The 26,223-nt window shown below is 44.8% G+C and overlaps 4 pseudogenes across 4 annotated transcripts; all 4 read left to right on the top strand.

Moving 5' to 3' along the window:
- The first annotated feature begins 1,642 nt into the window (after positions 1-1,642).
- LOC306949122 (UDP-glucuronosyltransferase 1-2 pseudogene) lies at positions 1,643-2,706 on the top strand (annotated as a pseudogene). The gene has a single exon. The product of its transcript is annotated as a UDP-glucuronosyltransferase 1-2 pseudogene (transcript).
- A 1,669-nt stretch (positions 2,707-4,375) lies between these two features.
- Positions 4,376-5,439, top strand: LOC306949121 (UDP-glucuronosyltransferase 1A1 pseudogene; annotated as a pseudogene). Its single transcript has one exon. The product of its transcript is annotated as a UDP-glucuronosyltransferase 1A1 pseudogene (transcript).
- A 1,669-nt stretch (positions 5,440-7,108) lies between these two features.
- Positions 7,109-12,441, top strand: LOC306949120 (UDP-glucuronosyltransferase 1A1 pseudogene; annotated as a pseudogene). The gene is made up of 2 exons: positions 7,109-8,088; positions 12,379-12,441. The product of its transcript is annotated as a UDP-glucuronosyltransferase 1A1 pseudogene (transcript).
- Positions 12,442-24,401: 11,960 nt separating this feature from the next.
- On the top strand, positions 24,402-25,756 carry LOC306949119 (UDP-glucuronosyltransferase 1A1 pseudogene; annotated as a pseudogene). Its single transcript has 2 exons — positions 24,402-25,253; positions 25,748-25,756. The product of its transcript is annotated as a UDP-glucuronosyltransferase 1A1 pseudogene (transcript).
- Positions 25,757-26,223: the final 467 nt, after the last annotated feature.

Genomic DNA, 26,223 nt, shown 5'->3' with positions numbered 1-26,223 from the left:
ATTAGTGAAAACAAATGTATTTCTGTCATTTCTTCCTCACTTTCCGCTTTTTTTTCCTGTATGGACAGCTTCACCTTTTCATTTACAAAGTATGGTGAATTGAGAGGCAGTAAGTGGCTTCTGGCATGTTTTCTTTTCCTGTACAAGAAGGCATTCTCCCACTTGGCTGAGGAGAGGTAAGAGTGTATGGGAAGTATAGGGATGTGTCCCTTGTGTGTATTCCAATGGAGCTGTGCCCTGCATTGAAAGCTTCATCTGGCATTAGAGCAAAAAGCTATCTTAGGTTAATCCTCAGTGAAAGAGTGGTCAGGTGCTGGAATGGGCTGCTCAGTGGGGCAATGGAGTCACTGACACTGGAAATGTTCCAGAAACATTGACATGTTGTATATAGAGGGGCATAGTTTAGTGAGAACTGTTGGTGAGAGGCGGGCGGTTGGCTGGATGATCTTGAAGGTCTTTTCCAACATTGGCGATTATATTATTCGATGTTTCTGTCAAATTCAGTTTAACTGTGAAATGAACACTGGACTTGTTACACATGACTTTTTCGCTATGTGTTCTTGAAATACATTATCTATGGTGCTGAGTGACACGGGATTTGCTTGCTCTCATAAGGATCTCGTAATGAGCTATGGAAGGGTACTGGAAAGTCTGAGGGACTGCTGCTGCCTCACAGTCAGATAAAATCTTTCAACTTGATACCTGTTGGGAGTAGTGTCTGTTAGTTATAGAGAAATGCACATCAGGCTTCTGTCCAGAGGCACCCTTGCTGCCTTACGACTTCTTTCTTTGTTTGTGAAATTGCCTGCTGTATACAAAGGTATTTCCAAAGCCAGAGTGAACAGGAATGTCACAGATGAAGGACACTCAAGCTATGAAGAAGAGTCTGTGTTTACAGGCAACCTCAGACAATCTTCCCTTGGAGATGACCTTGTGATATCTCAGATGCCATCCATGTTGTGAGCCTGAAGGAGAAATGGTGGCATGGTGGATCCCGGTGAATTGCACGAGAGCTGCCACAGTGTTTTTCACCTAGAATTTCTTCCAGGGCTGCTCTCAGTAGAGGAAAAATTCTTTGCTCTTCTAGTGAAGGTCTGTAGTGGGACTTTGTACCCATTATCAAAAGGGACTACCAGGTTCCAACAAAAGTAGGACAAGGTGCTCTATTACCTGAGTTCTTTACTCAGAGGCTGGCCAGCTGTTCGGAGGCACTGGAAGTACCTCACTGTGTGGGTGATGTGTCCTGCAGTCAAACTGCTGCCGTTTTAAACAGCATCTTGAACAGCTCTTTCACATCAGGTGCTGGCCCATAGGCCTTCTAGAATGAATGTTCAGAAGGAGAGCCATGGTCAAAGGAAAGAAAGCAGCTGCTGCTAGGTGCAGTGGTGATGTGGGCATGACAGATCTCCTGTGGATGCAAAAGTCTCACCGTGAGGGAGGCTATTAGAAGCACAGAGCCACATGGACCTATTCCTGCCTCCTTCCAGGGTCACACACCACTATTCCTCTAAAAGGAACAGATGGGGTGTAGCTGGTGGGAGCAGTGGCACCACCCACCCATGGACTTGGTTGAACTCTAGTGCTTGTTATCCAGCCTTTTATCAAACCAGTGATTAAACATTTGCCACACAGCAATTATATTATGGAAGGATCAAAATCTACGGCATTGAGCAGACAGCTCAAAGAGCACAGGGCTGTTGCTGTTGCTTCAGAGCTGCCCAGAGTTTTCTTCCAGTGCAGCTCTGCCACATTTCTGCAGGAATGGCCCTGCTGCTTCCTTCTCATCCACAAGTCTCAGTGTCGCTGCTTCTGCTGCTGTCCGTGCTCAGCTTGGCTGCAGGTGGGAAGCTGCTGGTGATTCCTGTAGGTGGGAGCCATTGGCTCAGCATGAAGGAACTGTTAGTTGAACTCAGGCAGAAAGGACATGAAATAGTCATCGTTTCACCTGAATTCAATCTCCATGTAAAGCCATCAGACAATTTTACAATGAAGCTGTACCAAGTCCCCATACCAGAGGAAGAGACAAACAGAGTTTTACAAGCATTTTTAAAGGAGGCATTTGAAGAAGGATCATTCCTGGAAAGATTTCATGCAGTACGAGAAAGATTGAGAACACTCTTTGATTTAGGCTTCATAGCCTGTGAAGAGTTACTGAACAACAAGGAGCTCATCAGATATCTTGAGGAGAGTAACTTTGATGCTCTGTTTACAGACCCTGTAGTGCCCTGTGGAGTGATAGTGGCCGAGCATCTTTCCCTCCCTTCTGTGTACTTGCTAAGGGGAATACCATGTGGATTAGATTTTGAGGCCACTCAGTGTCCCAATCCCCCTTCTTATGTCCCCAGGCTATTTACAGACCATACAGATCACATGAACTTCCTCCAGCGTGTGAAGAATGTCATCTTTGACACCTCCAATCTCTTTCTTTGTGACTTTCTTTATAAACCATATGAAAAACTGGCTTCTGAGTTCCTTCAGCGAGATGTGACCATGGTAGATCTCTATCGTAAGGCTTCTGTATGGCTTCTGAGGTATGACTTTGTGCTAGAATATCCAAGACCATTGATGCCCAACATGATTGCGGTTGGAGGAGTGAACTGTGCTCACAAGCAGCTCTCTCAGGTGGGTCGTGCTCTGGTTTTAATTCTTATTCTGATAGACTTCCGTGCTCCTAAAACTGTGATTTTTTATAACGTAGATATTTAGTTCCCAATGGAAGTGACCTGTGCGAGCATTAGTGAAAACAAATGTATTTCTGTCATTTCTTCCTCACTTTCCGCTTTTTTTTCCTGTATGGACAGCTTCACCTTTTCATTTACAAAGTATGGTGAATTGAGAGGCAGTAAGTGGCTTCTGGCATGTTTTCTTTTCCTGTACAAGAAGGCATTCTCCCACTTGGCTGAGGAGAGGTAAGAGTGTATGGGAAGTATAGGGATGTGTCCCTTGTGTGTATTCCAATGGAGCTGTGCCCTGCATTGAAAGCTTCATCTGGCATTAGAGCAAAAAGCTATCTTAGGTTAATCCTCAGTGAAAGAGTGGTCAGGTGCTGGAATGGGCTGCTCAGTGGGGCAATGGAGTCACTGACACTGGAAATGTTCCAGAAACATTGACATGTTGTATATAGAGGGGCATAGTTTAGTGAGAACTGTTGGTGAGAGGCGGGCGGTTGGCTGGATGATCTTGAAGGTCTTTTCCAACATTGGCGATTATATTATTCGATGTTTCTGTCAAATTCAGTTTAACTGTGAAATGAACACTGGACTTGTTACACATGACTTTTTCGCTATGTGTTCTTGAAATACATTATCTATGGTGCTGAGTGACACGGGATTTGCTTGCTCTCATAAGGATCTCGTAATGAGCTATGGAAGGGTACTGGAAAGTCTGAGGGACTGCTGCTGCCTCACAGTCAGATAAAATCTTTCAACTTGATACCTGTTGGGAGTAGTGTCTGTTAGTTATAGAGAAATGCACATCAGGCTTCTGTCCAGAGGCACCCTTGCTGCCTTACGACTTCTTTCTTTGTTTGTGAAATTGCCTGCTGTATACAAAGGTATTTCCAAAGCCAGAGTGAACAGGAATGTCACAGATGAAGGACACTCAAGCTATGAAGAAGAGTCTGTGTTTACAGGCAACCTCAGACAATCTTCCCTTGGAGATGACCTTGTGATATCTCAGATGCCATCCATGTTGTGAGCCTGAAGGAGAAATGGTGGCATGGTGGATCCCGGTGAATTGCACGAGAGCTGCCACAGTGTTTTTCACCTAGAATTTCTTCCAGGGCTGCTCTCAGTAGAGGAAAAATTCTTTGCTCTTCTAGTGAAGGTCTGTAGTGGGACTTTGTACCCATTATCAAAAGGGACTACCAGGTTCCAACAAAAGTAGGACAAGGTGCTCTATTACCTGAGTTCTTTACTCAGAGGCTGGCCAGCTGTTCGGAGGCACTGGAAGTACCTCACTGTGTGGGTGATGTGTCCTGCAGTCAAACTGCTGCCGTTTTAAACAGCATCTTGAACAGCTCTTTCACATCAGGTGCTGGCCCATAGGCCTTCTAGAATGAATGTTCAGAAGGAGAGCCATGGTCAAAGGAAAGAAAGCAGCTGCTGCTAGGTGCAGTGGTGATGTGGGCATGACAGATCTCCTGTGGATGCAAAAGTCTCACCGTGAGGGAGGCTATTAGAAGCACAGAGCCACATGGACCTATTCCTGCCTCCTTCCAGGGTCACACACCACTATTCCTCTAAAAGGAACAGATGGGGTGTAGCTGGTGGGAGCAGTGGCACCACCCACCCATGGACTTGGTTGAACTCTAGTGCTTGTTATCCAGCCTTTTATCAAACCAGTGATTAAACATTTGCCACACAGCAATTATATTATGGAAGGATCAAAATCTACGGCATTGAGCAGACAGCTCAAAGAGCACAGGGCTGTTGCTGTTGCTTCAGAGCTGCCCAGAGTTTTCTTCCAGTGCAGCTCTGCCACATTTCTGCAGGAATGGCCCTGCTGCTTCCTTCTCATCCACAAGTCTCAGTGTCGCTGCTTCTGCTGCTGTCCGTGCTCAGCTTGGCTGCAGGTGGGAAGCTGCTGGTGATTCCTGTAGGTGGGAGCCATTGGCTCAGCATGAAGGAACTGTTAGTTGAACTCAGGCAGAAAGGACATGAAATAGTCATCGTTTCACCTGAATTCAATCTCCATGTAAAGCCATCAGACAATTTTACAATGAAGCTGTACCAAGTCCCCATACCAGAGGAAGAGACAAACAGAGTTTTACAAGCATTTTTAAAGGAGGCATTTGAAGAAGGATCATTCCTGGAAAGATTTCATGCAGTACGAGAAAGATTGAGAACACTCTTTGGTTCAAGCTTCATAGCCTGTGAAGAGTTACTGAACAACAAGGAGCTCATCAGATATCTTGAGGAGAGTAACTTTGATGCTCTGTTTACAGACCCTGTAGTGCCCTGTGGAGTGATAGTGGCCGAGCATCTTTCTCTCCCTTCTGTGTACTTGCTAAGGGGAATACCATGTGGATTAGATTTTGAGGCCACTCAGTGTCCCAATCCCCCTTCTTATGTCCCCAGGCTATTTACAGACCATACAGATCACATGAACTTCCTCCAGCGTGTGAAGAATGTCATCTTTGACACCTCCAATCTCTTTCTTTGTGACTTTCTTTATAAACCATATGAAAAACTGGCTTCTGAGTTCCTTCAGCGAGATGTGACCATGGTAGATCTCTATCGTAAGGCTTCTGTATGGCTTCTGAGGTTTGACTTTGTGCTAGAATATCCAAGACCATTGATGCCCAACATGATTGCGGTTGGAGGAGTGAACTGTGCTCACAAGCAGCTCTCTCAGGTGGGTCGTGCTCTGGTTTTAATTCTTATTCTGATAGACTTCCGTGCTCCTAAAACTGTGATTTTTTATAACGTAGATATTTAGTTCCCAATGGAAGTGACCTGTGCGAGCATTAGTGAAAACAAATGTATTTCTGTCATTTCTTCCTCACTTTCCGCTTTTTTTTCCTGTATGGACAGCTTCACCTTTTCATTTACAAAGTATGGTGAATTGAGAGGCAGTAAGTGGCTTCTGGCATGTTTTCTTTTCCTGTACAAGAAGGCATTCTCCCACTTGGCTGAGGAGAGGTAAGAGTGTATGGGAAGTATAGGGATGTGTCCCTTGTGTGTATTCCAATGGAGCTGTGCCCTGCATTGAAAGCTTCATCTGGCATTAGAGCAAAAAGCTATCTTAGGTTAATCCTCAGTGAAAGAGTGGTCAGGTGCTGGAATGGGCTGCTCAGTGGGGCAATGGAGTCACTGACACTGGAAATGTTCCAGAAACATTGACATGTTGTATATAGAGGGGCATAGTTTAGTGAGAACTGTTGGTGAGAGGCGGGCGGTTGGCTGGATGATCTTGAAGGTCTTTTCCAACATTGGCGATTATATTATTCGATGTTTCTGTCAAATTCAGTTTAACTGTGAAATGAACACTGGACTTGTTACACATGACTTTTTCGCTATGTGTTCTTGAAATACATTATCTATGGTGCTGAGTGACACGGGATTTGCTTGCTCTCATAAGGATCTCGTAATGAGCTATGGAAGGGTACTGGAAAGTCTGAGGGACTGCTGCTGCCTCACAGTCAGATAAAATCTTTCAACTTGATACCTGTTGGGAGTAGTGTCTGTTAGTTATAGAGAAATGCACATCAGGCTTCTGTCCAGAGGCACCCTTGCTGCCTTACGACTTCTTTCTTTGTTTGTGAAATTGCCTGCTGTATACAAAGGTATTTCCAAAGCCAGAGTGAACAGGAATGTCACAGATGAAGGACACTCAAGCTATGAAGAAGAGTCTGTGTTTACAGGCAACCTCAGACAATCTTCCCTTGGAGATGACCTTGTGATATCTCAGATGCCATCCATGTTGTGAGCCTGAAGGAGAAATGGTGGCATGGTGGATCCCGGTGAATTGCACGAGAGCTGCCACAGTGTTTTTCACCTAGAATTTCTTCCAGGGCTGCTCTCAGTAGAGGAAAAATTCTTTGCTCTTCTAGTGAAGGTCTGTAGTGGGACTTTGTACCCATTATCAAAAGGGACTACCAGGTTCCAACAAAAGTAGGACAAGGTGCTCTATTACCTGAGTTCTTTACTCAGAGGCTGGCCAGCTGTTCGGAGGCACTGGAAGTACCTCACTGTGTGGGTGATGTGTCCTGCAGTCAAACTGCTGCCGTTTTAAACAGCATCTTGAACAGCTCTTTCACATCAGGTGCTGGCCCATAGGCCTTCTAGAATGAATGTTCAGAAGGAGAGCCATGGTCAAAGGAAAGAAAGCAGCTGCTGCTAGGTGCAGTGGTGATGTGGGCATGACAGATCTCCTGTGGATGCAAAAGTCTCACCGTGAGGGAGGCTATTAGAAGCACAGAGCCACATGGACCTATTCCTGCCTCCTTCCAGGGTCACACACCACTATTCCTCTAAAAGGAACAGATGGGGTGTAGCTGGTGGGAGCAGTGGCACCACCCACCCATGGACTTGGTTGAACTCTAGTGCTTGTTATCCAGCCTTTTATCAAACCAGTGATTAAACATTTGCCACACAGCAATTATATTATGGAAGGATCAAAATCTACGGCATTGAGCAGACAGCTCAAAGAGCACAGGGCTGTTGCTGTTGCTTCAGAGCTGCCCAGAGTTTTCTTCCAGTGCAGCTCTGCCACATTTCTGCAGGAATGGCCCTGCTGCTTCCTTCTCATCCACAAGTCTCAGTGTCGCTGCTTCTGCTGCTGTCCGTGCTCAGCTTGGCTGCAGGTGGGAAGCTGCTGGTGATTCCTGTAGGTGGGAGCCATTGGCTCAGCATGAAGGAACTGTTAGTTGAACTCAGGCAGAAAGGACATGAAATAGTCATCGTTTCACCTGAATTCAATCTCCATGTAAAGCCATCAGACAATTTTACAATGAAGCTGTACCAAGTCCCCATACCAGAGGAAGAGACAAACAGAGTTTTACAAGCATTTTTAAAGGAGGCATTTGAAGAAGGATCATTCCTGGAAAGATTTCATGCAGTACGAGAAAGATTGAGAACACTCTTTGGTTCAAGCTTCATAGCCTGTGAAGAGTTACTGAACAACAAGGAGCTCATCAGATATCTTGAGGAGAGTAACTTTGATGCTCTGTTTACAGACCCTGTAGTGCCCTGTGGAGTGATAGTGGCCGAGCATCTTTCTCTCCCTTCTGTGTACTTGCTAAGGGGAATACCATGTGGATTAGATTTTGAGGCCACTCAGTGTCCCAATCCCCCTTCTTATGTCCCCAGGCTATTTACAGACCATACAGATCACATGAACTTCCTCCAGCGTGTGAAGAATGTCATCTTTGACACCTCCAATCTCTTTCTTTGTGACTTTCTTTATAAACCATATGAAAAACTGGCTTCTGAGTTCCTTCAGCGAGATGTGACCATGGTAGATCTCTATCGTAAGGCTTCTGTATGGCTTCTGAGGTTTGACTTTGTGCTAGAATATCCAAGACCATTGATGCCCAACATGATTGCGGTTGGAGGAGTGAACTGTGCTCACAAGCAGCTCTCTCAGGTGGGTCGTGCTCTGGTTTTAATTCTTATTCTGATAGACTTCCGTGCTCCTAAAACTGTGATTTTTTATAACGTAGATATTTAGTTCCCAATGGAAGTGACCTGTGCGAGCATTAGTGAAAACAAATGTATTTCTGTCATTTCTTCCTCACTTTCCGCTTTTTTTTCCTGTATGGACAGCTTCACCTTTTCATTTACAAAGTATGGTGAATTGAGAGGCAGTAAGTGGCTTCTGGCATGTTTTCTTTTCCTGTACAAGAAGGCATTCTCCCACTTGGCTGAGAAGAGATGACTTCCCCTCTGTGTCAGCCAATGGAGTGGTACTCTGCACTGAAAGCTTCAACTGGCATTAGAAAGAAGCACATGCTGTCAGGAGCACAGTTCCATACAACATGCTCCCTCCCTTCTTCTGTGTTACACTCTACTGTTCATCCTGTAGAATATTCTGCAGCTTATCTATTGTATCCACCCCTTTTGCACCCACCTATGTACTTTTCTGATTTCTAGTGCTTGTTATCTGACCTCTTACTTAATCCAGGATTATACATTTACCACACTTTGGGTACATCCAAGGTTCACAGGTTATTGAGTTGCTCAGGTTACTTAAAAGTGCAGAGCTGATGCTTTTCTTTCAGAGCTGCTCAGAATTTTCTTGCAGTGCAGCTCTGCCTCATTTGTGCAGGAATGGCCCTGCTGCTTCCTTCTCATCCACAAGTCTCTGTGTCGCTGCTTCTGCTGCTGTCCGTGCTCAGCTTGGCTGCAGGTGGGAAGCTGCTGGTGGTGCCTGTAGATGGGAGTCATTGGCTCAGCATGCGGGAAGTGTTAGATGGAGTCAAGCAGAAAGGACATGAAATAGTTGTCGTTGCACCTGAAGTCAGTGTGCACATAAAGCCAACGAATAATTTTATTATGAAAATGTACCCAGTCCCTTTCACACAGGAAGAGATGGATGGCAGTTTCCGGGAATTTTCTAAGGAGGCATTTGCAGAAGGACCCTTTCTGGAAAGGCTTGCTACAATTCGTCAACGTCTTCAAAGAATGTCTGCCGTATACCTGTCTTCTTGTGAGCATTTACTGTACAACAAAGAGCTTGTCAAATATCTTGAGGAGTCTGAGTTTGATGCTCTCTTTACAGATCCATTTTTACCCTGTGGGCAGATACTGGCTGAACATCTTTCAATCCCTTCTGTGTTTCTTTTACAGCAAATACCATGTGGATTAGATATTGATGCCACTCAATGTCCCAACCCCCCTTCTTACGTCCCCAGGATTTTCAGTGGCAATTCAGACCACATGAACTTTCTCGAGCGTGTAAAGAATATTCTTTTTGACATCCCACATTCTATTCTTTGTCATCTTCTCTTTCAACCGTACACAAAACTGGCCTCCGAGTTCCTTCAGCGGGATGTGACTGTATTAGATCTCTTACGCAAGGCATCCATTTGGCTTGTACGATCTGACTTTTCTATCTATTATCCAAAACCACTAATGCCAAACATGATCATAATTGGAGGAATAACCTGCACTCATAAGAAGTTATCTCAGGTAGGTGATGCCCTTGTTTCTTTCTTCACTAGTATTTTCACTGTAGAAGTTTGTATCATTTAGTTAGAAAGATTTAACTGTATAAACAGGTTCAAACTGCTTTTCACATACCAAGAGATGCCAGTATTTGTTTAGATGAAGACACTAACATATTACAGTGTAGAAATTGTGTTTAGAACAGATATATCTCAGCTGACATCTATACAGATCTGTACATCTGAATCTACCCTTGTTGCTCTGACCCAAGCCCATAATACCTTCCGTTACCACCTGAGAAATTCAACTTCTCTGCTAGAGGTAGGAAATGTGAAAGGTGATGAGAACAGCTTAAGATGTTTGTATGAGAGCACAGTTCATGAGAGCAGCTGGTGCTTCTGCTAGGTAGGTGTCAGTGTCTGTGTGTGCTTGTAGATGAGTGCAGTCAGAAGAAATGTGAAATAGTTGGCCCTGAAGGTGCAAGAACAGATCTCCCAATAAACGTCAGAGAGGAAAGAAGGAGATGGCTGCAGTAGTGTTCTGAAGGGAAGACAGGGATGGACGTTACCTGATGAGCAGGTCTCATGAAAAATCATTCTAGAGGAAGTCTGAACAGGCCTGAGAGGGAATAGTTGTGTCTGTGCAAGGAGTGTACCCCCTGATGCTTGACGAACGTGGAGCACAGTTGTACACAGAACCACCCCTTCCTCGTTACAAGATCACATTTCACTGTTCCTCGAACTGAAACAAATGGTGTTTCATTGATGTGTTCATCAGACTAAGCAGTCCCCTGTGGAATGCCTGAACTTAGTACTTGTTATCGAGACTTTCATGAGATCACAGGTTACACATTTACTACACAGCAAATACCTTGTTGCAGGATCAAAAGTTATGATATAGCACAGATAGCTCAAAGAGCACAGGGCTGTTGCTGTTGCTTCAGAGCTGCCCGGAGTTTTCTTCCAGCGCAGCTCTGCCTCATTTGTGCAGGAATGGCCCTGCTGCTTCCTTCTCATCCACAAGTCTCAGTGTCGCTGCTTCTGCTGCTGTCCGTGCTCAGCTTGGCTGCAGGTGGGAAGCTGCTGGTGGTGTTTGTGGATGGCAGTCCCTGGTTCAGCGTGCTGGAAATGTTAGAAATTCTGAAGCAGAAAGGACATGAAATGGTCGTCGTTGCACCTGAAGCCAATATAAATGTAAAGCCATCAGGGAATGTTACTGTGAAAACCTACCCAGTTACCTTCCCACAGGAAGAGATGGATGACAATTTCCACAGATTTATAACAAATTCATTTGAAGAAGGATCATTTCTGGAAAGATTTTTTAGATTACGTGAAAATGTGAAAAAAGGTTTTGATTTAGGTTTCCTATCCTGTGAACAGTTACTGCACAACAAAGATCTTATGCGATATCTGGAGGAGAGTAACTTCGATGCTCTCTTTACGGATCCTATATTTTCTTGCGGAGCGATACTGGCTGAGCATCTTTCCATCCCTTCTGTGTATTTCATGATAGGAATACCATGTGGATTAGACTTTGAGGCCACCCAGTGTCCCAGTCCCCCTTCTTATGTTCCCAGGCTATTTTCTGAACATACAGATCACATGAACTTCCTCCAGCGTGTCAAGAATGTCATCTTTGACATCTCCAATCTCTTTCTTTGTGACTTTCTTTTTAAACCATATGACAAATTGGCTTCTGAGTTCCTTCAGCGAGATGTGACCATGCTAGATCTCTTTCGTAAGGCTTCCGTATGGCTTCTGAGATTTGACTATGTGCTAGAATATCCAAGACCATTGATGCCCAACATGATTGCGGTTGGAGGAGTGAACTGTGCTCACAAGCAGCTCTCTCAGGTGGGTCGTGCTCTGGTTTTAATTCTGGTTCTGATAGACTTCCGTGCTCCTAAAAATGTAATTTTGCGTATTGAATATTTAGTTCTCAATAGAAGTGAGCTGTGCAACTCCCAGTGAAAACAAATGTATTTCTGTCATTTCTTCCTCAATTTCTACTCTTTCTGCATAGACAGCTTCACCTTTTCATTTACAAAGTATGGTGAATTGAGAGGCAATAAGTGGCTTCTGACTTGTTTCTTCTCCCTGTACAAGAAGGCATTCTCCCACTTGGCTGAGAAGAGATGACTTCCCCTGTGTGTCCGCTAGTAGAGTGGTAGTGTGCACTGAAAGCTCCAACTGCCATTAGAAAGAAAAGCTCTCTAAGGTCAATTTAACTGTGTCGTGAACACTGGATTTGTTACAGATTACTTTTTTGTTATGTGCTATTGAAATACGTTGAGTAATTTGGTCCTTTCTTGCTCTCATGAAGATCTTTCTTTAGATCACTCATGAAGAGTGATGGGAGGGTAGTGGAAAGTCTGAGGGACTGCCACAGCCTCACAGTCAGAGATAATCATCAACTTGGCAACTGTTGGGAGTAGTGTCTGCTGTTCATAGAGAAATGCACATCAGGCTTCTGTCCGCGGGTACCTTTGCTCCCTTACCAATTCTTTCTCTCTCAGTGATGTTATCTGCCATACACCAGGGGATTTCCAAAGCCAGAATGAACCGGAATATCCCAGGTCATGGATGTGCAAACTAAGAAGCAGCATCTATGGTAGTAGGCAGACCTCAGGCAAATGATCCTTGGTAATGACCGTGATATCTGAGATGCGGTCGATGTTGTGAGCCTGAAGGAGGTATGGTGGCATGGTGGATCCTGGTGAATTGCACGAGAGCTGCGAAAGCGCTTTTCTTTTTCTGTGTTTTCCACCTAGAATTTCTTTCCTGGGCTGCTCTCAGTTGAAGAGAAATTCTTTGCACTTCTAGTGAAGGTCTGAGGCGGGGCCTTGTATCCACTATCCAAAAGCATTGCCAGGTACTGTGGAAACCAGGACAAAGAGCTTCAAAGATCACTGTTATCAGGAGCACAGTTCCATACAACGTGCTCCCTCCCTTCTTCTGTGTTACACTCTACTGTTCATCCTGTAGAATGTTCTGCAGCTTATCTATTGTACCCACCCCTTTTGCACCCACCTATGTACTTTTCTGATTCCTAGTGCTTGTTATCTGACCTCTTACCTAACCCAGGAATACACATTTACCACACTTTGGATACATCCAAGGTTCGCAAGTTACTGAGTAGCTCAGATTGTTTAGAACAGATATATCTCAGCTGATATCTATACAGATCTGTACATCTGAATCTACCCTTGTTGCTCTGACCCAAGCCCATAATACCTTCCGTTACCACCTGAGAAATTCAACTTCTCTGCTAGAGGTAGGAAATGTGAAAGGTGATGAGAACAGCTTAAGATGTTTGTATGAGAGCACAGTTCATGAGAGCAGCTGGTGCTTCTGCTAGGTAGGTGTCAGTGTCTGTGTGTGCTTGTAGATGAGTGCAGTCAGAAGAAATGTGAAATAGTTGGCCCTGAAGGTGCAAGAACAGATCTCCCAATAAACGTCAGAGAGGAAAGAAGGAGATGGCTGCAGTAGTGTTCTGAAGGGAAGACAGGGATGGACGTTACCTGATGAGCAGGTCTCATGAAAAATCATTCTAGAGGAAGTCTGAACAGGCCTGAGAGGGAATAGTTGTGTCTGTGCAAGGAGTGTACCCCCTGATGCTTGACGAACGTGGAGCACAGTTGTACACAGAACCACCCCTTCCTCGTTACAAGATCACATTTCACTGTTCCTCGAACTGAAACAAATGGTGTTTCATTGATGTGTTCATCAGACTAAGAAGTCCCCTGTGGAATGCCTGAACTTAGTACTTGTTATCGAGACTTTCATGAGATCACAGGTTACACATTTACTACACTGCAAATACCTTGTTGCAGGATCAAAAGTTATGATATAGCACAGATAGCTCAAAGAGCACAGGGCTGTTGCTGTTGCTTCAGAGCTGCCCGGAGTTTTCTTCCAGCGCAGCTCTGCCTCATTTGTGCAGGAATGGCCCTGCTGCTTCCTTCTCATCCACAAGTCTCAGTGTCGCTGCTTCTGCTGCTGTCCGTGCTCAGCTTGGCTGCAGGTGGGAAGCTGCTGGTGGTGCCGCTAGATGGGAGTCATTGGCTCAGCATGCGGGAAGTATTGGACGAGCTCAGGCAGAAAGGACATGAAATAGTTGTCGTTGCACCTGAAGTCAGTTTATATATAAAGCCAACGGATAATTTTATTATGAAAATGTACCCAGTCCCTTTCACGCAGCAAGAGATGGATGACATGTTCCGGAGGACTGGTCAGGATGTATTTGCTGAAGGATCCTTCTTGGAAAGATTTATTATAGCGTATCAAGGGTTGAAAAATAGTTCCACTATGTTCCTGTCTATTTGTGAACAGTTACTGTACAACAAAGAACTTATCAGATATCTTCAGGAGAGTAAGTTTGATGCTGTCTTTACAGATCCACTGCTACCTTGTGGGCAGATACTGGCTGAGCATCTTTCAGTTCCATCTGTGCTCTACTTGCAGCAAATGCCATGTGGCTTGGAATTTGAAGCCACTCAGTGTCCAAATCCCCCTTCTTATGTCCCCAGGATATTTACAGAAAATACAGACCACATGAACTTCCTCCAGCGTGTGGAGAATGTCGTCTTTGAAATATCAAATTTTTTTCTATGTGATGTCGTGTTTCTGCCATATGCAAAGCTGGCTTCTGAGTTTCTTCAGCGAGATGTGACTGTGCCAGGTCTCTTAAGCAAGGCTTCCATTTGGCTCATTAAATTAGACTTTGTTTTACACTATGCAAGACCACTGATGCCCAACATGATTATGGTTAGCGGAGTAAATTGTGCCCAGAAGAAGCTAACTCAGGTGGGTCATCTGTTTTCTTTTTACTGTCATTCTTGTGGGCTTTTACATACACTGAGATGTTGTGACACACACTTTTTTTTGGAAGGTTTCTTTTAGCTGTTGATGGCAAAAGGATTTCAGGCTGCTTTTTATTTATGAAGAGCTGCCAGTACTCGACTCAGTGAAGATAACCGAATATCTCATTCAAAAGATAAAGTATTTCAAATTTAAATGGCTCTGGGTAACTCTTCTAAAATATGTGACTGTATTAGATCTCTTACACAAGGAATCTATTTGGCTTTTACTGTTTCATTATCCGAGACAACTGATACCAAACATGATCATAATTGGAAGAATAACCTACGCTCATGAAAAGCTATCTCACATGGGTGCTGCTCTAGGTTGTTTCTTTTTCTTCTCCTAAACCACTGTTTTCACTATAGAACCTTTTTATCATTTAGTTAGAAAGGTTTCTCTAACTGTGTAAACAGGTTCAAGCTTCTTTTCACTTACCAGGGGGTGCAAGTACTTGTTTTGGTGAAGACACTTGCATATCACAATATAAAAATTGTGTCTAGAACAGAGATATCTCAGCTGACATCTATGTAAATATGCAGAGGGTCTGAATCTATTCTTGTTGCTCAGAAGCGCACCCAAAATACCTTCTGCTACCATCTGAAGAATTCCATTTCTCTGATAGAGGTAGATAGTATAAAAGGTGGTGAGAATAGTACAAGATGGTTCTTTTGTGTGTGTATGTGAGCAGTTAGGGTTATTTGTGAAACTCCTAGTTTGGTCTTTCAGATTTGTCTTTACTTAGAGGTTGAAGCTATGCTTATGATCCTTCTCTTACTGTCTGTTGGTTGAAGAACCAATGTCCTATGCCAGATCCTGCCCTTGGCTTTTTACAGCAGCAAGAACTTGTGGCAATTCTTGCTTTGCAAACCTCTTCCTCCTTTCGCTGATTTCATGGGTGCTGCTTCTCGTAGTGTGTTTCTGCTTTGGGTGAATTGCCCTTATACAGAAAGCTATTTTCAGGTGTGGATGAGGTGGCTATTATTCTCTCAGCCTTGAGTCCCAGTTGCACTAGTACTCCTTTCCCAGCATTCCTCCAGAAGGGAAAAACCTGTTCCAAAAGCCAGGGAATCACAGAATCATGAAATATGCCCAGATAGACAGGAACTACAGCGGTCATTGAGTCCAACCCCCAGCCTCACGCAGCACCACCCAAACCCAATCCCCGTGGCTGAGGTTTGTGTACCAAAGCTCCCTGAGCTCCAGAAGCTCGGGGCCGTGCCCATTGACCTGGGAGATGCTCCGTGCCCACCACCCTCTGGGGCACAGCCTTCTCCTCGCACAACCTGACCGTCCCCTGTCTGTCACTGTCAGCAGAGAGCACAGCTCTGCTCTGCCCTTCCACTCCCCATGAGAAGCTGTGGCCCACCACAAGGGACCTCCCCTCAGCCTCTTCTTTTCTGGGCTGAACAAACCAAAGGACCTCAGCTGCTCCATGTTTCTCGCTTTGCAAACCCTTCCCAATCTTCAGAAGTATTTTAAATTTTGAAATATGTTTGAGTATTCCCAGGCCTGTAATGCCTAACATGGTCTGGATCAGACACATAAAATGCACTCGGGAAAACTGTTGTCAAAGGTTAGTTACCTTTTTATTTTCCCCCTTACTTTCCTACGGCTGCATTGTTAGCTTCTACCACTTTCCTAGGCAAGGACAGAACGGGGCCATGCTCTAGAACATGCTGCCCAGCGTAACAGAGGACGCACAATCCCTGCAGTTCTTGAAGGCCACTTTGCAAAGGGCTCTGGAAAATCTGATCTGGAGAGTGGAAACCCTGTCTGTGACCAGGAGTTGGAACAGGGTGGGCTTTAAAGTCCCTTCCAACACAACCATTCAATAATTTCATGTTACTGTTAGACTACGGTAATCAGACAACTTCAATCAGATGAGGGGAAAAGAGGAATATTAAGTCCTCTCTGTCTGCTGCACTGGAAGTACCTCATAGCGTGGATGATGATGCATCCTGCAAACAAACCTGGGATGGTGCCTCAGTCATCATCAGCCTCCCCATTCCAGACAGACTCTTGAACATCTCTTTCACATCCAGTGTTGGCCCATAGGTCTTCCAGAGATGAATGTTCAGCAGGAGAGGCCATGCCCAGAGAAGAGAGAGCAGCTGCTGCTAGGCGCAGTGGTGATGTGGGCATGACAGATCTCCTGTGGATGCAAAAGTTTCACCCTGAGGGATGCTATTAGAAGCACAGAGCCACATGGACCTATTCCTGCTTCCTTCCAGGGTCACACACCACTCCTCCTCTAAAAGGAACAGATGGGGCATAGCTGGTGGGAGCAGTGGCACCACCCACCCATGGACTTGGTTGAACTCTAGTGCTGGCTATCCAGCCTTTTATCAAACCAATGATTAAACATTTACCACACAGCAATTATATTATGGAAGGATCACAACCTATGGCATAGGGCAGATAGCTCAAAGAGCACAGGGCTGTTGCTGTTGCTTCAGAGCTGCCCAGAGTTTTCTTCCAGTGCAGCTCTGCCACATTTGTGCAGGAATGGCCCTGCTGCTTCCTTCTCATCCACAAGTCTCAGTGTCGCTGCTTCTGCTGCTGTCCGTGCTCAGCTTGGCTGCAGGTGGGAAGCTGCTGGTGGTGTTTGTGGATGGCAGTCCCTGGTTCAGTGCGCTGGAAATGTTTGAAGTCCTGAAGCAGAAAGGACATGAAATTGTCGTCCTTGCATCTGACAGCACTTTAAACATAAAGCCATCGGAGAATTTTATTCTGAAAACCTACCGTGTTGACTTCCCACAAGATGGGATGGATACCAGTTTCGACACATTTTTAGCAGATCTATTTGAAGAAGGATCATTTCTGAAAAGATTTTTTAAAGTACGTGAAAATATTAGAAAAGTCTCTGAGTCAACCATCATAGACTGTGAACAGCTGCTGCACAACAAAGAACTTATCAGGTATCTCGAGGAGAGTAACTTCGATGCTCTCTTAACGGATCCCGCACTGCCCTGTGGAGCAATACTGGCCGAGCACCTTTCCATCCCTTCTGTGTATTTCATGAGGTTAATACCATGTGAATTAGATTTTGAGGCCACGCAGTGTCCCAGTCCCCCTTCATATGTTCCCAGGGCATTTTCATACCATGCAGATCACATGAACTTCCTCCAGCGTGTGAAGAATGTCATCTTTGACACCTCCAATCTCTTTCTTTGTGACTTTATTTTTAAACCATTTGAAAAATTGGCTTCTGAGTTCCTTCAGCGAGATGTGACTGTACGTGATCTCTATCGTAAGGCTTCTGTATGGCTTCTGAGGTATGACTTTGTGCTAGAATATCCAAGACCATTGATGCCCAACATGATTGCGGTTGGAGGAGTGAACTGTGCTCACAAGCAGCTCTCTCAGGTGGGTTGTGCTCTGTTTTTAGTTCTTGCCTGATACAATTCTTTGCTTCTGCTTTTGCTGCGTAGGCAGCTCCATCTTTCACTTGCAAAGTATGCTCAAACGAGAGTCAGCAAGTTGTTTCTAACTTGCTTTTGTTTTGCTTTTAAGGCATCATTCTCCCAGTTGGTTGAGGATAGGCAAGTGCGTGTGGTGAGTGTAGGCAAGTTTCCCTTCTATGTATGCCACCGGAGTGGTGCTCCGCCCTGAGAGCTTCACCCTTCATTAGGAAGCAAATCTATGTGAAGGAAATGTATCCATCAGCACTGGATTTGTAACAGACTACTTTCCATTATGTGTTATTGAACTTCCTTTTGTATTGGGTCGAGTACCTTTGGTGGTCTCATGAGTACCTCGCAGTGAGTGAAGGAAGGTTGGTAGAAAATGTGAGGGACTGTGAAACAATCAGATACAATCCTGTGACTTGGCAAATTAACACCACAGGGAGCAGTGTCTGTTATTTACTGAGGTATTTCCACCAGGCTTCTGTCCTGGGGCACATTTCCTGCCTTACCACTGCTTTCTTTGTCAGTGAAACTGTCTGCAATACACAAGGCTATTTCCGAAGTCAGGATGAACAGGAGTGCCAGAGGTGATGAACACTCAAGCTACGAAGCAGCGTCTGTGTTCACAGGCAGACCTGAGACAGGCTGTCCTTGGTGATGTTAATAAGTGAAATGCCATCAGTGCTGTGAGACTGAAGAAGGTTTGGTGGCATGGTTGATCCTGGTGAATTATGCAACAGTTGCCAAAGTGTTTTCTTCCTTGAATTTCTTGCTGAGCCACTCCCAATTTAGTAGAAATTCTTTGCTCTTATAGTGAATGTCTGTGTGGGACTTTGTACCCACTATAGGGAGGAACTGCCAAGTTCAATGAAAAGAAGGACAAGGTACTCTATTTCCTGACTTCTCTAGTCAGATTGCGGCCAGGCACTGCAACGTGCTGCCCAGGGAACATGTGGTTGCCCCATCCCTGCAGTTGTTGAAGGCCGTTTTTTACAGGGCTCTGGGAAAAATGATCCACTGAGTGGATACCATGCCAGAGTACTGGGTGAGATTAGCAGTCCCTTCCAACACAACCATTCTGTGATTCTACCGTTCTGTGGGTGTATGATGGGACCTGCAAGCAGATGTGTGTAAAAGAGGGCAAAGCTGAGCCCTCCCTCTGTGCTTTGGGACTGTTCTGAGGCACAGGAAGTACCTCACCTCATTGTGTGGGTGATGATGCGTCCTGCAAATCACCCTGGGATGATGCTTCAGTCATCATCAGCCTCCCCATTCCAGACAGCATCTTGAACATCTCTTTCACATCCAGTGTTGGCCCATAGGTCGTCTAGAGATGAATGTCCAGAGGGAGAGGCCATGCCCAGAGAAGAGAGAGCAGCTGCTGCTAGGCGCAGTGGTGATGTGGGCATGACAGATCTCCTGTGGATGCAAAAGTTTCACCCTGAGGGAGGCTATTAGAAGCACAGAGCCGCACACAGGCACTCCTGCCTCCCTTTAGAGTCACATGCCTCTCTTCCTCCAAAGAAAAACAGATAGGGTATAGCTGGTGGGAGCAGTGGCACCACCCACCCATGGACTTTGTTGAACTCCAGTGCTGGCTATCCAGCCTTCAATCAAACCAGTGATTAAACATTTACCACACAGCAGTCACATTATAGAAGGATCACAACCTATGGCATAGAGCAGATAGCTCAAAGAGCACAGGGCTGTTGCTGTTGCTTCAGAGCTGCCCGGAGTTTTCTTCCAGTGCAGCTCTGCCACATTTGTGCAGGAATGGCCCTGCTGCTTCCTTCTCATCCACAAGTCTCAGTGTCGCTGCTTCTGCTGCTGTCCGTGCTCAGCTTGGCTGCAGGTGGGAAGCTGCTGGTGGTCCCACTAGATTAAAGTCATTGGCTCAGTGTGAGGGAAGTGTTTCATGGACTTAGTTAGAAAGGACTTGAAATAATCATTGCAGCACCTGAAGTCAGTTTATATATAAATCCAACACACAATTTTATTATGAAAATGTACCTGATCCCTTTCACACAGGAAGAGGTGGATGACATGTTCCAGAGGACTGGTCAGGATGCATTTGCAGAAGGACCCTCTGTGGATGGGTTGAAAAATGGTTGTTCTATGTTCCTGTCTGCTTGTGAACAATTACTGTACAACAAAGAGCCAGTCAGAGCATCTTTCAGTCACTGGATGCTCTCCAGTAGTGGTTTTTTTTTTACTCTATTTCCCCTCCTCTCATGCCAACAGGTCTAGTTTGTTGTATAACAAAAAAGCATGCCATGTGCACCGGCCATAAAGGATATTGGGTATTCTGAAGTCCAACTCGTCAGGCTGTCGCATGTCTCACAGGGAACTGTCATCAAAATTCTCCTTCAGTTGTGTGTGTGTAAGGGCTGCTAGTGTTCTTCTGATGCTTGATGTGTGTCTGAAGCACAGTCCTTCCCAAATCCACCCCCCCCTCCAAGCATTTCAGGCTGCTTTTTCTTTGCCAAGAGGTGCCAGGATTGTTTCAATGAAGACATCTGAATATCTCAGTAAGAATTGAAGAAAGTCTTTCAGATGCAATTGGCTCTGGGTAACTCTTCATCAGTCGTGTACTCTCTGCTAAAAGACAGCTTTGAAACTAGAGCAGGTTTCTCACGGCTTCTTCACTCAGGGCTGTTGATGCGATGTTCGCTGTTTCTAAGCATCTTCTGCGTGAGAGTTTTGTTTGAGGAGATCTTTGTTCACCCTCTGATCCGTTTTGTCATTGCAGATTTTCTCTACATCCCTGCCTCTTTCTTTTTAAGGAAGATGCACATCATAAAAATGAAGCATTTTGAAGAGGGCTCACGCTAGGCAGTCAGTCTAGAAAAGCAGAGATGGAATAAACTGTGGTTGAACTTTTACGGAGAGCTACGACAGAATCTGTGACAGCGGTCTCGAAATCCTGGAAGGAGTAGAGAAGGTGAAAGGGGAACTGATATGCGCTGTTTCTTCCACTACCTGACCTATAACAAACACCCTAATGAGGAAGCAGCAAGCTTAAACAAACAAAGGAGAGTAGTGTTTCGTACCACACACCAAAAACCTCACCAGTATCAACACCAGCAGGACGCTGGGGTTTTTTTGCACACAGAACCTATAAATGAACTTTAAAAGGATGGTTAATGAGAGAGACATAGTGACTGCTGGAATTGGTAGAATTATGAATAGGTATTCACTGATTCCTCCAAATGGGGGTACTTACTGTGCTCTTCCCAGTGTACAGGCTTGACACTCAACTCTGTACTTCAGCATTATTTTCTCCAGGGAGATATCTCTTTTTTTCCTTCACCTTTGGAAGAGGCTGAACTTAGTGTTCTGCCAGTGGACTTCAACCTCTGGACTCAAGTAAGCTTGAATCTGTTGCAAGGTGTTTGTGTGTTGCTTAAAATCCAGTGGCACAACCTTTACACTGTTATGCACGTGCTGTTAGCCTTCAGGTTTTATCTGTTTCTGCTTGCTTGTTTGTTTGTTTGCTTAATCTCTTTAATGTTGCTTTACTGCATTATGTTATTAGTGTTAGATTGTTGGTTATTAGTGTTTCCTGTGCAGATAGATACATGTTTGGCAGAAATGTCAGCAGGGCTGAAAGACCACATAGAATTGACCATACCGCAAATTTGCCAGTTCCCTGGCTATCAGAATTCTTCCTGCTGTCTAGAGGGTGACGTATGAAAATTCACTTTACACTTACCATTCCACCTAGAGAGCTTTGGAAAATCTGCAGACTTTTGTCATTCACCTTTTCCCTTTCTGTGAAATCTGCTTGATGAGATCAGGTTGGTGAGGCCCCTCTTTGAAGCACAAACTGCAGACAGCCACTCTTCTAGGTTTATCTTGAAAGTTTTAATGTGCTTTTGCACGTTCTTCCTATCTGCTGTGAAATATAGACACTCAGTCATTCACTCACTTATCCACTTAGTATTCCCTGTCTGTCCACTGTGTTAGTTGCTACAGCTTCAGCCCAGTTTCTCAGGAGTGTTTAAGCACTTCAATCCCACTCAAATTCAACCTGATCTGGATGTCTGAGGAAGTCCTCAGGGTGGAGCTCCTCAACATTAGATCAAGTCAGCCATGGTGTTATACAGGCAGACTGTCTAAACCTCAGGGGTAAAAAGCACTGAAACATTTTCCAAATCTCAGTAGAATTATAGAATTGCTTGAGTTGGAAGGGATCCTTACAGGTCGTTTAGTCCAACCCCCCTGCTGAATCTCTCCAACTGCCATTTGCAGCCATTCTTGACCTTATACCATGAGTGCTATCAAGAAAAGTTTGACTCCACCATAACTGTTGATCCTTCTAAAGCAGTTGCAGGCTACTGCAGAGTGTGACAGAGAACAGGACTTCCAAGATCCTGATTTTATGTTGTTGTTTCGTTTTGTTTTGTTTTTCTCCTCAAAAGTCTTAGCACAGCACCTGCAGAAGCAGCTCAAAAGCTTTGTCCTCCCTTTCTTCTAGTAATCAGAGGGCAGAAGTGGAAAATTCCCACTGTCTCATACCACAGCTAGGTCTTCTTAACTTTGTTTGAAAGTAGCAATTTTCAAGAAATCTCAAAAGCTTTTGGCCCAAACCTCAAATTTACTAACTCTAACGTGCCCCCTTGATCAAGGACTGCCTTTTCTGATGCATCATATCTTTCAAAAAGAAGGTTGTCCTGCGCCGCTCTCTTATGAACTCCTATGATCCCTCGTAAACAAGGACAGCTTATTCTGCTTTGTCGTGGCTGATGTAAAAAAGCTTTGGTTAATATGTTGCTCAAACTTTGGTGACACCACGGCTAGGCTTGCGGGCTCCTGTTTACTGCTGCCAGCTTGGTATGTGAACTCTGGACGCTTTTCCTAGCAAAAGCGGAGGGAGGAGGCAAAGCTGAAACATTTTATAGAGCTAAAGATTACAGATCAAGTTACAAAATGAGATACAACTGCTTTTTGCTTTCATGTACTGTTTGGTAGAAATAAGAAGTTCTCTTCTCCCGCCAGCAGCCCCATGCACTTAAGTGGAAATACCAGATATACGCTGAGCTTGTTCACTTCATTGGTGAAATACGTTTTCTTGACCCTACCCTTTGAGAAATAGTTATGTTTTCACTCGGTCGTCTATCAGAACTGACCAATGTGTTCTCATTTGCTTGTCAGTACCTCTTACGTAATGAAAAGTTAATGAACTATCTCCAGGATTACAAATTTCATGCCGTCATGATGAATCCCATGTTTTCCTGTGGACCAGTCGTTGCTAAATTTCTCCATTCAGTTTATTTCATGTGTGGTCTTCAGTGTAGCTTAGACTACAAAGCCACCCTTCATCCCAGTCCTTACATGCTCAGGACTTACAGATGTGCTTAGCCTTCTGTACTAGAATCACCTCAAGGATTTCTGCCAGGAAAAGCTTCAATGAAGATGTCTAAACTGCACAGTTGTGTCGGGATAGCTTAGCTTTGCCCAACCACGTCACCAAAAAATTACACACTCGTGGCACACATGCTGTATTTAGATAAATGACAGAGTAATTGTATGTCAGAAGATTAAATATCCACAACAGTTGTGGAATACTGATTAGTTGCAGGAGACCTGGATGGACAAAGGATGCAAAGGACAGAAACTATCTCCGTGTATAAAGCCCAACGCGCATGGTGTGCCACAGAGAATGATTCTGTGGATGAGTACCCCAACACTCGGTAGTGTATGCAATCAAACACAATAAAGAGAGCTGCTTTGACTCTGAATTTCTGTAAGAAGCAGTGTAGGATGGCACATGAGAGGATGATTTGAAAAAGATGACTTTACGTTTCTAGCTATCTACTCTTCCTCCGTAACTTATTCAAATCTCCCTAGTGAACCTTGAGATAGTAAACTTTGTAAAAAGTGCAGATGTGGTCATTTATTCACTGTTTCACACCACTGTGGTGTTGCAACAGCAGAAGTTATTGCTATATTTGCATTGCATTTTCTACTGTAGACCAAAGGCTTTCACTTTGATAACTGCTACCGTATAGAAACAAATCTGAAGATAAGCCTTATCAACCTGCTGCCTATCAATCTTTACTTTTTGTTTATAGTGGTACAAAATTATGCAAAGCTCAGATTTCTGTGACAAGTGTTGTACCAACAAGCTGAACAGACGTGAAGGCAGGGAGTTCAGCATTCACATCATGTTAATCGCTGGGCCCTGACAGTGGCTGCTGGGTCAGGCACTGCCTCCCATTCATGGCTTTGTTCAGTGTTTCACGTAAGCACATTGCCCACTGCTGTCCCTCGAGCGCTTGAATGCTTCAATGTTGACGCCAACGCTCAACTATATCTCATTTGTCCAAAGCCTTCTCTGTGTGTGCAAATCATAAATTCAACCTTTACTTAAAGTTAAAAATTACCCTAATTTCTGCTTACGGACCATTAGGAATTAAACATTTACCTTAGCAAAGATGGAAGAGCAAAGTACAAGTCATTCTTTCTTGCTTTCGGGATCTCCGCATCCACATAAAGTCTTGCGGACATTCTACCGAAGGGAAATGGCCTCTTTGCATCCAGGATTTCGTTTTCTTGCCTCCTGGGCTGTGATTTTCCTACTCCTGAGGACCTCTTCCGAAGGTGGGAAGCTTTTGGTTATCCCTATTGATGGCAGTCACTGGCTCAGCATGCGCCAGGTTGTGGAGCGGCTCAGACACAGAGGACACGAAATTGTGGTCACTGCTCCAGAGATAAGTTTGCGAATAGGTGCGTCGATGCATTATACCATGAAAACCTACCCCGTGTCTTACACCAGGGAGTTTGTGGAGGCAGAATTTAAAAAGCTTGGCTATAAGAGTTTCCTACCTCAACCTTTCTTGGAAAAGTTCTCAAAAATAGCAAATATTACAGCAATGTTTCATGATTCCTGCAAGAGGCTTCTTTCCAACAAAGAGCTGATGAAATACCTTGAAGAAAGCATGTTTGACGGTGTCTTTATGGATCCTTTTTTTCCCTGTGGACAGATAGTGGCTGAGCATCTCTCCATACCTTCTGTGTACCTCGTACGGGGACTGCCGTGCAGCCTGGACTTCCATGCTACCCTCTGCCCAAATCCTCCCTCTTACATTCCCAGGTTCTTCACACAGTACACGGATCGCATGGGGTTCTTCCAGCGCCTCGGCAATCTCCTAGTTAGCCTGAGCAGTACCCTAACCTGTAGATTTCTCTATTCACCGTACGATCACTTGATCAAAGAGTTCCTGCAGCAGGAGGCAACACTGCTTGAACTTTTAAGCCGTGCATCTATCTGGCTTATGAAGTATGACTTTGTGTTTGAGTATCCCAGGCCTGTAATGCCGAACATGGTCTTGATCGGAGGCATAACCTGCACTCGGGAAAAACTGTTATCAAAGGTTAGTTACCTTTCTATTTTCCCCCTTACTTTCCTATGGCTGCATTGTTAGCTTCTACCACTTTCCTAGGCAATGACCATGTGATAACAGAACGGGGCCATGCTCTAGAACATGCTGCCCAGCGTAACAGAGGATGCACAATCCTTGCAGTTCTTGAAGGCCACTTTGCAAAGGGCTCTGGAAAATCTGATCTGGAGAGTGGAAACCCTGTCTGTGACCAGGGGTTGGAACAGGGTGGGCTTCAAAGTCCCTTCCAACACAACCATTCAATAATTTCATATTACTGTAACACTACGGTAAGGCCTTCAATCAGATGAGGGGAGAGGAGGGAAAGGTAAGTTCTCTCTCTCTGTTGTGCTGCACTGGAAGTACCTCATTGTGTGGGTGATGATGCATCCTGCACACCAACCTGGGATAGTGCCTCAGTCATCATCAGCCTCCTCATTTCAGACAGACGCTTGAACATCTCTTTCACATCCAGTGTTGGCCCATAGGCCTTCTAGAGATGAATGTTCAGAGGAGGGGCCATGCCCAGAGAAGAGAGAGCAGCTGCTGCTAGGCGCAGTGGTGATGTGGGCATGACAGATCTCCTGTGGATGCAAAAGTTTCACCCTGAGGGATGCTATTAGAAGCACAGAGCCACATGGACCTATTCCTGCTTCCTTCCAGGGTCACACACCACTCCTCCTCTAAAAGGAACAGATGGGGCATAGCTGGTGGGAGCAGTGGCACCACCCACCCATGGACTTGGTTGAACTCTAGTGCTGGCTATCCAGCCTTTTATCAAACCAATGATTAAACATTTACCACACAGCAATTATATTATGGAAGGATCACAACCTATGGCATAGGGCAGATAGCTCAAAGAGCACAGGGCTGTTGCTGTTGCTTCAGAGCTGCCCAGAGTTTTCTTCCAGTGCAGCTCTCCCTCATTTCTGCAGGAATGGCCCTGCTGCTTCCTTCTCATCCA

Source organism: Tetrao urogallus (assembly GCF_951394365.1).
Source record: "Tetrao urogallus genome assembly, chromosome: 8".
Lineage (NCBI taxonomy): Eukaryota > Metazoa > Chordata > Aves > Galliformes > Phasianidae > Tetrao > Tetrao urogallus.
Note: the sequence above shows the minus strand (reverse complement) of the source record. Positions and strands in the feature narration are given on the sequence as shown.